The sequence below is a fragment of the Erpetoichthys calabaricus genome, chromosome 16 (genome assembly GCF_900747795.2).
Source record: "Erpetoichthys calabaricus chromosome 16, fErpCal1.3, whole genome shotgun sequence".
Classification (NCBI taxonomy): Eukaryota; Metazoa; Chordata; class Cladistia; order Polypteriformes; family Polypteridae; genus Erpetoichthys; species Erpetoichthys calabaricus.
Genome location: NC_041409.2, coordinates 41,577,801 through 41,588,152, shown reverse-complemented (window position 1 = coordinate 41,588,152; position 10,352 = coordinate 41,577,801).

Genomic DNA, 10,352 nt, shown 5'->3' with positions numbered 1-10,352 from the left:
TCTAGGCCTCAGTTCGATGATCGACTTTGTGGTCGTGTTGTCGGACTTGCAGCTACATGTCTTTGACACTCAGGTGAAGAGAGGGACGGAGCTGTCAACTGATCACCACCTGGTGGTGAGTTGGCTTCGATGGTGGGGGAGGATGCCGGTCAGGCCTGGTTGTGAGGGTCTGCTGGGAATGTCTGGCAGAGCCCCCTGTCAGAAATAGCTTCAACTCCCACCTCCGGCAGAACTTCGACCACGTCCTGAGGGAGGTAGGGGACATTGAGTCCGAATGGGCCATGTTCCGTGCCTCTGTTGTTGAGGCGGCTGACCAGAGCTGTGGCTGTAAGGTGGTCGGTGCCTGTCGTGGCGGCAATCCCCAAACCCATTGGTGGACACCGGCGGTGAGGGATGCTGTCAAGCTGTAGAAGGAGTCCTACCGGTCCCTTTTGTCCTGTGGGACTCTGGAGGCAGCTAATAGGTACCGGCAGGCCAAGTGGAATGTGGCTTCGGTGGTTGCTGAGGCAAAAACTCGGGCATGGGAGGAGTTTGGGGAGGCCATGGAGAACGACTTTCGGACGGCTTCGAGGAGATTCTGGTCCACCATCCGGCGTCTCAGGAGGGGGAAGCAGTGCAGTGTCAACATTGTATATGGTGGGGATGGTGCGCTGGCTGCTGACCTCGACTCGGGACATTGTGGGTAGGTGGGGGGAGTACTTTGAAGACCTCCTCAATCCCACTAACATGCCTTCCAATAAGGAAGCAGAGCCTGGGGACTCGGAGGGGGGCTCCCCCATCTCTGGGACTGAGGTCAGCGAGGTGGTCAAAAAACTCCTTGGTGGCAGGGCCCCAGGGGTGGATGAGATATGCCGGAGTTCCTCAAGGCTCTGGATGTTGTAGGGCTGTCTTGGTTGACACTTCTCTGCAACATCGCATGGACATCAGGGACAGTGCCTCTGGATTGGCAGACTGGGGTTGTGGTCCCCCTCTTTAAGAAGGGGGACCGGAGGGTGTGTTCCAACTACAGTGGGATCACACTCCTCAGCCTCCCTGGAAAAGTCTATTCAAGGGTTCTGGAGAGGAGGGTCCATCGGATAGTCGAACCTCGGATTCAGGAGGAACAGTGTGGTTTTTGTCGTGGTCGCGGAACAGTGGACCAGCTCTACACCCTTAGCAGAGTCCTGGAGGGTGCATGGGAGTTCGCCCAACCAGTCTACATGTGTTTTGTGGACTTGGAAAAGGCATTCGACCGTGTCCCTCGGGGAATCCTGTGGGGGGTGCTCCGGGAGTATGGGGTACCGGACCCCCTGATAAGGGCTGTTCGGTCCCTGTACAACCGGTGTCAGAGCTTGGTCCGCATTGCTGGCAGTAAGTCGAACCCGTTTCCAGTGAGAGTTGGACTCCGCCAGGGCTGCCCTTTGTCACTGATTCTGTTCATAACTTTTATGGACAGAATTTCTAGGCGCAGCCAGGGTGTTGAGGGGGTCCGGTTTGGTGGACTCAAGATTGGGTCACTGCTTTTTGCAGATGATGTTGTCCTGTTTGCTTCATCAGGCCATGATCTTCAGCTCTCTCTAGATGGGTTCACAGCTGAGTGTGAAGCGGCTGGGATGGGAATCAGCACCTCCAAATCCGAGACCATGGTCCTCAGCCGGAAAAGGGTGGAGTGCCCTCTCAGGTTTGGGAGTGAGATCCTGCTCCAAGTGGAGGAGTTCAAGTATCTCGGGGTCTTGTTCACGAGTGAGGGAAGAATGGAGCGTGAGATCGACAGGCAGATCAGTGCGGCATCCGCAGTGATGCGGGCTGTGCATCGGTCTGTCGTGGTGAAAAAGGAGCTGAACCATAAGGCAAAGCTCTCAATTTACCAGTTGATCTACGTTCCTACCCTCACCTATGGTCATGAGCTATGGGTAGTGACCGAAAGAACCAGATCGCAAATACAAGCGGCTGAAATGAGTTTTCTCCGCAGGGTGTCTGGGCTCTCCCTTAAAAATAGGGTGAGAAGCTCAGTCATCCTGGAGGGGCTAAGAGTAGAGCCGCTGCTCCTCTGCATCGAGAGGAGTCAGATGAGGTGGCTCGGGCATCTGATCAGGATGCCTCCTGGACGCCTCCCTGGTGAGGTGTTCCGGGCACGTCCAACTGGGAGGAGGCCCTGGGGAAGACCCAGGACACGCTGGAGGGACTATGTCTCCCGGCTTGCCTGGGAACGCCTCTGGATTCTCCCGGAAGAGCTAGAAGAAGTGGCCGGGGAGAGGGAAGTCTGGGCATCTCTGCTCAAGCTGCTGCCCTCGCAACCCGACCTCGGATAAGTGGAAGAGGATGGATGGATGGATGGATGGATGGATGGATGGATGTTTTGTCTTTACTGTGTCTGTCATTGTGTTCTGTTTACTTATTAGGTGGACAGACCCTCGTCTTTACCAGTTTGTCTCCTACTTATGGACTTGCTAGACGCTTTCTTCATTGTCAATTCAAATGGCTTCTCAGTGCCAACTGTCTGAGTCTCAGTGACCAGAAACAAACAGCTGTGACATGTGATACCCAATTCACTGGGTCCTCTTCATTCTTAGGGGTGTACAGTTAAAAGAATGTGGTGAATCCAAATGTGGGGACTGAAATCCAAATATTTAATAATTAGACAGAGCTTTGGAATTAAAACAACAATGCACAAAAGATAAGGAGGACTCTTGTGGTGTGTCCACTACTACTGAGGTAGGGTCTGAGGCCCAGGACCCTCAAACTGGATTAATGATAAACAGTGGTGACTCGTAACTAAAATTAGTGGGGGTGCTGCTCCAGAAAATTTTTAGCCTTTGTTTTAAAATTGTGTAAAAGGAAACAAACATGTATAAAAAGAAAATTTATTCAGAAACAGAAAAAAAATGAATCAAATAGAATAGCTGGAAGCAGCATAATAAACTAATTCTACTCTTTATCACATTCAAGAATATGGTACACGGTTTTTAAGCACAACACACACGGAGTAAAAAAAAAAAACACTACCTTCCACCAGCACACCAGGGTCGGCACTGCAGGAGCGACAGTGCTCTCTCTCCCTCGCAGCCTTGCGTGCAGCTTCCTATGTGCTAATGCGCACAATAGCCAAACACCACGCCGCTGGAACTGTGAAGTGCACAGTTCCATACAAAGATTTTTGTATCTTTTTCATAAACTGAGGGATGGCTACTGACATTAAGCTTGAGGATTATATATTGTACAAGTATAAAGAAAGAATTAAAGAAAAAAGGACTCATTATATTAAATGTTATCGATAATATCGACTAGAAATAGGGGGTGCTGCAGTTCCACAGCCGCCACTGATGATAAATGGACCAAAGATAAGAAGAGCAGGAGAAAACATCAAAGAAGATGATGAGAGGAAAACATAAGGCACCGTATTGAGTGGGCATAAATAAGACACGAGAGGACAGCACAGTGGGCACCTCAGGGTGAGAGGAGGGCAGTGTGTGTGTAAGCTAAGAAAGTTCAAACATGTATTATAAAATATCGATCCAATCTCAGATATGGAATAAAAGACACAATATCTTCATAATAGATAGATAGATAGATAGATAGATAGATAGATAGATAGATAGATAGATAGATAGATAGATAGATAGATACTTTATAAATTATATATATTAAATTATTATAATATACAGTTAGGTCCATAAATATTTGGACAGAGACAACGTTTTTCGAATTTTGGTTCTGTACATTACCACAATGAATTTTAAATGAAACAACTCAGATGCAGTTGAAGTGCAGACTTTCAGCTTTAATTCAGTGGGGTGAACAAAACGATTGCATAAAAATGTGAGGCAACTAAAGCATTTTTTTAACACTATCCCTTCATTTCAGGGGCTCAAAAGTAATTGGAAAAATTAAATAACTGGAAATAAAATGTTCATTTCTAATACTTGGTTAAAAACCCTTTGCTGGCAATGACAGCCTGAAGTCTTGAACTCATGGATATCACCAGATGCTGGGTTTCCTCCTTTTTAATGCTCTGCCAGGCCTTTACTGCAGCGGCTTTCAGTTGCTGTTTGTTTGTGGGCCTTTCTGTTTGAAGTTTAGTCTTCAACAAGTGAAATGCATGCTCAATTGGGTTAAGATCAGGTGACTGACTTGGCCATTCAAGAATTTTCCACTTCTTTGCTTTAATAAACTCCTGGGTTGCTTTGGCTGTATGTTTTGGGTCATTGTCCATCTGTATCATGAAATGTCGCCCAATCAATTTGATTGCATTTAGCTGGATTTGACCAGACAATATGTCTCTGAACACCTCAGAATTCATTCAGCTGCTTCTGTCCTGTGTCACATCATCAATAAACACTAGTGTCCCAGTGCCACTGGCAGCCATGCATGCCCAAGCCATCACACTGCCTCCACCGTGTTTTACAGATGATGTGGTATGCTTTGGATAATGAGCTGTTCCACGCCTTCTCCATACTTTTTTCTTGCCATCATTCTGGTTGATCTTGGTTTCATCTGTCCAAATAATGTTTTCCCAGAACTGTGCTGGCTTTTTTAGATGTTCTTTAGCAAAGTCTAATCTAGCCTTTCTATTCTTGAGGCTTATGAGTGTCTTGCACCTTGCAGTGCACCCACTGTATTTACTTTCATGCAGTCTTCTCTTTATGGTAGATTTGGATATCGATACGCCTACCCCCTGGAGAGTGTTGTTCACTTGGTTGGCTGTTGTGAAGGGGTTTCTCTTCACCATGGAAATGATTCTGCGATCATCCACCACTGTTGTCTTCCGTGGACGTCCAGGTCTTTTTGCGTTGCTGAGTTCACCTGTGCTTGCTTTCTTTCTCAGGATGTACCAAACTGTAGATTTTGCCACTTGTAATATTGTAGCAATTTCTCGGATGGGTTTTTTCTGTTTTCGCAGCTTAAGGATGGCTTCTTTCACCTGCATGGAGACCTCCTTTGACTGCAAGTTGTCTGTTCACAGCAAAATCTTCCACATGCAAGCACCACACCTCAAATCAACTCCAGGGGCCTCATGTCTAACTCCGTGTGTAGAACTCACACTATAACATGGCGTAAGCACAAAAGTGGGAATGTGCGTATGCACAGAAAAATCCAGATGCAGGAATCTGTACACACGCAAACTTTCACGTTCTTCCACTACATAAATCCCGATCAGCGTGAAAAGTAACGTACGTGCACGCGCCTTCTGTCCCGCCCCAACTCCTCCCAGAATTACGCCTCTTTGAATATGCAAATCAATATAAATAGCCTTCTGTGAAAAGACAATGGGAAAAGCACGGGGAGAAATATAAGAATTTCAGTGAATACCAAATGGAGACAAAGGAAAAACGTACTCTTTGTTGGTTTAAACAGTGGTATAATCAACAAAAGGAAGTTGATCGAGTGACAGAGTGTCGGAGAAACGCGAAGGCTCAAATTCACAAAGTCGCACAGTGCCCGAAATAAAAAAGAAATCACATATCAAAGTCGCCGTTAAAAGGCGAGTCGTAGCCCACCGTCTGAGTGTCATATGAAAGCTTATTAGGGTACAGACAAAAAAAAATAGGCACACAGTGGGAAAAAAGCACAAAATGTCAACTTTAATCTCGAAATTTCCACTTTAATCACGTAGTTTATTTTGCCATTAAAGTAGAACATCATAAACTTATCTTAAAATCGTTTAATTTACTAGTTTCTCAAATCCCATTGTAACTAAAGTGGCACATTAAATGCTTTGTTCTGTATTTGATCTTCTATGTGCTCTACATGTGTGAATCACTACCTGCTTCTTAAACGGGCTTTCTCTTTCTCCGAGAGGACACATAATCCATTACATTCGTGATATTACAGCTCTCTGAATAATTAAAATACTGAGATGTATACGTGATATCTTTTTCATGATAATAGGAATGAAAGCATGTTATTAAACATGGGAACACGGTGGCGCAGTTGTTGTTCATATCTCACGCAAGAGGCTTGCTGCGCCATGCGCGACCTTCAATGAAATAATTTATCACAGCAGTACTGTCTCTTTCAAACGTACTAACCTCCAATTCCTGTCCTTACTTTTCTTTCTCCAAAAACCCAATCGCCACACAATCAGCTATATAGACGTGAAGCCATCTGTAAGCTTAAAACGCCGATTCTTCAAAACTTTTAAGGAACATTGAAATATCTTCGTAGTACATGTTTAATTATTCTATCCGTCTAGCATTCCAGTGTCGCGTCAGCACCAGCAAGAATACAACGCAATGCAGGAACAATCCCTGAACTAGCTAGCGCTGCGGCACCGTGTCCTCACATGTTTAATTATTAACAATACAGATTATTTAAATGAAGTTAAAGTTTTATCTGTATAATATAATCAACATATTTTGCTGCATTTCATCTTAAAAATGAATACCGTTATCATATGTAAATACGCACTTTATAAAGTGGCGCAGGTTGTGCAATATTATAACTGTAGTGCAAGTTTACAGTGAGGTAATTGTACTTATAAGTAAACAGTTCTACAAGGAGCACTTGATGGACTGATTGAGTGCGTTTATAGTTCTTGGGATGAAACCTTTTCTAAAGTCCGTACTGGGAAGTCTCTAAAGCGTTTTGCCGTGGCTCAGGCAGCATCTGCTTCATGCTGTATACTGATATTGCTCTTTCCGATCAGCTGCTGCTGTGACTCCTCACTCAGATACAGTGATATAAATACTCTGAGTGGTACAGTGAGAGTAATATGGAAAAAGCTGATCTGCTGTGGCAACCCTTAACGGGAGCAGCTGAAAGAAGAAGAAGATGCAGTGAGAGTCACAACGCTAAAGCAGTTATGGTATTTGGAATACTATGGCTATTCCCTGGACTATTATATTGCTGCAGGTTAATTACAATCAGATGCGTTACGCTAATAAACAATATGCAGTTAGTTTCAGTGTATTTATAAAGCCGTGTCAGGAATGTGGAGCTAAGAAAGAAAGGGTGTCCACGCAGGAACAGTAGCACTGCTTTGACGCTGGGTGCCGCCAGTCTGCAAAACCGAGCGGAGAAATTGCGTACACCAAGGTATGAGTTACCGTGGAAATGTGCGTGGCTTTACGCCAAGTTTAGGTTTTATACATCGCGATTTGAGTGTGGAAACGGGAGTATGCAACATTTCTGTGCGTACGCACCGTTTATACATGAGGCCCCAGGCCTTTTATCTGCTTAATTGATAATGACATAACGACAGACTTGCCCACACCTGCCCATGAAATAGCCTTTGAGTCAATAGTCCAATTACTTTTTAGCCCCTGAAATGAAGGGATTGTGTTAAAAAATGCTTTAGTTACCTCACATTTTTATGCAATCATTTTGTTCACCCCACTGAATTAAAGCTGAAAGTCTGCATTTCAACGGCATCTGAGTTGTTTCATTTAAAATTCATTGTTGTAATGTACAGAACCAAAATTAGAAAAAAGTTGTCTCTGTCCAAATATTTATGGACCTAACTGTATATATTAATAATAATATTATTAGCAAACATCCTTAGACTTTCTGCTGTCACTTATTAAAACCCCACAGCTTGATTGTGTCATTTTAGCACCAGTTTTTGACGTTCTTATCGTATCCCTTGAATTGCCTTCCTAAACTTTCTCACTCCATTTAAATCTTTCACAGTTTTTATTTTGCACTTTAATACAAAGAGTAAGAAATCTTTTTTTTTTACCAATTTCCTTGTGCAGGAACCAAATAGGAAGGAATCCAACTGTAGACAAAAAAAGAAGAACAAAGTGAACATCAGACAGGCATGATAGAATCAGGGGGCAAGTGGGTACCGAACCCAAATGTGAACACACAGTATAGTCCCGGGTTCAAATAAAGGATGATTTATTACCCACAATACCTCAGTATAATCACAAAAGCCCACATTATCTCTCCACAATCACTTCTCCTCTATCCACTACATTGTCCTCCTTGATTGTTGCTCATCTTCCTCCCAGCTCCGACTCATCTGGACAAGAGAGTGTGGTCACTTTTATTGATGACCCAGGAGTACTTCCAGTGCCAGGGCTGTCACCTATTGAAAGTACTTCCAGGTCATATGGAAGTCCAATATAGTAGGCAGTGTATCTCCCTGCAGCACCCTCTTGCAATACCCATGGACTCCAGCAGGACTGTGCTGCAGGACTACAACTCCCGGCATCCCCTGCTGGTTTCCGAATGGGCGCCAATATGAAGGGCTGCTGTTGTCTACCACCTGGGGGGAATAAACACCCCTCAGAGACAGTCCTTCCCTGTTATGTTTAATCCCGACTACGAAAGATATTAAGCATGTGTCCAGTTGGGATGCCTGTCAACTTGTATGGGGCTTCCAGCCCGGGTAAGGAATCATCTCCTCTGGCTGTGATGTCCATCCATCCATTAGGGAAGCCTTTTCCAGGTGCGACATCTTGGACAGGATGCCTGTTTGTTCACATCTAGGGATTTGCTGGGATGCCTGTCTATCCTGTGTGCCACCTACAAACGAAAAGTTGGACTAACAACACCAATCCCTCCATTTGTGTCTTGAGCTGCCAACAGGCATACCTTAGATGAACATTTATATATATATTGTGAATGTCATAAAGGATGGAGAAGCATTGTAGCTGAGATGGAGTCTGATCCTTTGCCCAGCTGGGAGGTCATAATGGAAGAATGTGCAAACTGGCCAGGATGGCTTTCAGTTCTTGTCTGCACAGGGTGGAGAGTTAAGAGATGGACTGGGTAAAATATATCAAGGACAATATGGCCTCCAGGATGAGAGATGACAGTGTTTCTCTGGCTCATTCCCTGTTTAAACAAACACCCGTAGGGTTGCCTGAGACTTGTAATTCAGAAGGTCAACCCTCACAGGGTCTATGTGTGCCACCAGAGGGCACTTCCGGAAGAGAACCAACCTGTTTCATTTAACTTCTATATGGCCCAGAAGTGCTTCAGAATGCAATGTCATGACATCAGAAGTACTCCTGGGTCCAACATAAAAGCAAACGTCTCCTTTCAGTCGGGCAGTCAGAGTCAGGAGAAAGAGGACGACGCTCACCAAGAAGAAGCAGAGTGGGACGACACAGTGCTTATTTGGTGTATTGTTGGAAGTAGGCGTATTGAGGTGTTGTCCTGTAGTAAAACAACATTATCTTATCCCGGGTTGGTATCTGAGGTGGTTGTATCTGGTGTTCAGAGCTCTGGGGCACCCCCTAGTGGCCACAAAATATACAGCAATATGTCTGCTTCTGAGTTTGACAAGTGACATTTTCACAAGTGAAGACTTTTCCGGAGACAGACTTTACACTTTTCTTAGTCTACATGAAAATGACACCATAATCACACCACTGATACTTTATATGTTACCGTTATGGGGAACTTATAAAAAAATACAGTTTAGTGTATCATTATTATGCAGATGACAATCAAATCCATATTGGAGTAAAGCCTTCATGTACTTCCACCTCTACTCTCCTCACCACTTTTCTCCATGAAACAAAGTCAAGAATGCAACACAGTTTCCATCAATCAAACTGTTCAAAGACTTAGGTTCCTTTAATACGTCTTCCTTCCTTTGTACAAAAAATAAATCATTTTAGTTTATCTGTTGATAGAATTCTGGTATCACCTACCACTCATGCCTGTAACTTTGGAGTTATTTTTGACAGTCAGCTCACATTTGAGGCACACATTAAAAACACTACTAAAATGTACTTATTTCATCTGCACAGGATTATAAAACCCCAACTATTTCTGTCACTAACTGCCTCTGAAAAGATTAGTCATGGCTTCATCTAAGGCCCTTCATTGTTTACATTACTGAAATGCTCTTCACTTTGGTCTACCAGAAAATTCTCTTCAGAAGCTCCAGTGTGTGCAAAACTGTGCTGCTCAGACTCGTACCTATCCATCACTGAACTATCAGATCACCCCTGTACTGGCATCACTGTAATGGCTCTCTGCTTATGAATGCATCACATTTAAATCTCTCACCCTAAATCACAAAGCGGTCCATGGCACTGCCCCATGTCACATCTGTGACCTCATCAGACTGTCTATTCCCTCATGCTCTGTCTCCATTCTTCTGGCTCAATGACTCTGCAGCAGCCACATTGCAAACTCAGAGCGTTGGAGGATGAGAGCTTATCCTTGTTGTACTCACCGGCTTTGGAATATCCTGTAGGCATCCCTGAGAAACCCCCCAGTGCTCGACTGTTTAAAGAAACAACTGAAGACACATTTATCTTGTAAAGCTTTTAAGGGTTTTATCAATTTTTAGACATGCTTTCATTTTATTTGGATTTTATTTGAATAATCTAATGATATTCTGTTTGACTATCCAGCTTTGTTTGTATTTAATACTGGATGTCACATATTGTTTTTTCACTTTGTTATTTACT